This window comes from Anopheles stephensi, unplaced genomic scaffold (assembly GCF_013141755.1).
Source record: "Anopheles stephensi strain Indian unplaced genomic scaffold, UCI_ANSTEP_V1.0 ucontig398, whole genome shotgun sequence".
Lineage (NCBI taxonomy): Eukaryota > Metazoa > Arthropoda > Insecta > Diptera > Culicidae > Anopheles > Anopheles stephensi.
Genome location: NW_023405344.1, coordinates 80,856 through 82,500, shown reverse-complemented (window position 1 = coordinate 82,500; position 1,645 = coordinate 80,856).

Here is a 1,645-nt window from a genome sequence, read left to right as displayed (position 1 = left end):
AACACGGGCATTATCGAAAGATGGTTAAGTGGAGTCACCCAATGGGTGCCGTGCGTTATCAGGTACGTAATGCACAGTAGAGATACATTGTCGGGAGGTGGAACCCGAAAAATGTACAAGTCCGGGAATACGGGGTGCATCGTATGTAACGTTCGATGTACATATAAAGCCTGGTAGGTGTTGGGATTATATCTGCAACACGGGCATTATCGAAAGATGGTTAAGTGGAGTCACCCAATGGGTGCCGTGCGTTATCAGGTACGTAATGCACAGTAGAGATACATTGTCGGGAGGTGGAACCCGAAAAATGTACAAGTCCGGGAATACGGAAAAGTTCCCCATGAAAGGCTGGGGATACAATTATTGATACAAATAATGTGCCTAAGGGTACATTTATTTTTCTAAGTCCCAGAAATCCGTCACTGAACATCACGACTTACAAAGACATCTTCCCCCGGTCCTCCCATATACGGCACGGGGACAAGTATGAAGAATGAAAATCATGTGTGTATGGAACATATAATGTGCCTGAGAGCACATTTTTTTTCTAAGTCCCAGAAATCCGTCACTGAACATCACGACTTACGAAACACATGTTCCCCCGGTCCTCCCATATACGGCACGGGGACAAGTATGAAGAATGAAAATCATGTGTGTATGGAACATATAATGTGCCTGAGAGCACATTTTTTTTCTAAGTCCCAGAAATCCGTCACTGAACATCACGACTTACGAAGACATGTTCCCCCGGTCCTCCCATGTACGGCACGGGGACAAGTATGAAGAATGAAAATCATGTGTGTATGAAACATATAATGTGCCTGAGAGCACATTTTTTTTCTAAGTCCCAGAAATCCGTCACTGAACATCACGACTTACGAAGACATGTTCCCCCGGTCCTCCCATATACGGCACCGGGGACAAGTATGAAGTATGAAAATTTTTGGTCACAGCGTGAAATCCCTCTAATGATCATGAAAATAGCATCGGATCACTTATCTGACCATAAAAAGTGAACCAAAACCCTATTTGGACAAACTTTTTGGTCCTATGAAAAATTCACTTTTCATATATGTCATGGTCGAAAATTTTCTAAGTCCCAAAAAATCACTTATTCTCGAATATCTCGAAAACTACGTATCGGACAGGGGTCAACCAAGGTGTTTTAGAAAGGTCTTTACAAGCTCTATTTAATGAGCCATAGCGACTTTCAAGTGATTTTTTGACACTTTTTCGCATATCGGCATCCTTGGTTCCCATACTGGCCATAGGTCATAGGGCACCGAACGGCCAACTTCTGGTCCGGGGGTGAAATTTTTTTTCACGAGATTTTGATGAAAATGGCTTCGGAACGCGTTTCTAATAATGAAAAGTGAAACCAAACAGTATTTGCGAAGAAAAAATTGTCCTATGAAAAAATCACTTTTTCTTAGGGTACGGGTCAAAAATTTTCTAAGTCCCAAAAAATCACTTATTCTCGAATATCTCGAAAACTACGTATCGGACAGGGGTCAACCAAGGTGTTTTAGAAAGGTCTTTACAAGCTCTATTTAATGAGCCATAGCGACTTTCAAGTGATTTTTTGACACTTTTTCGCATATCGGCATCCTTGGTTCCCATACTGGCCATAGGCCATAGGGCACCG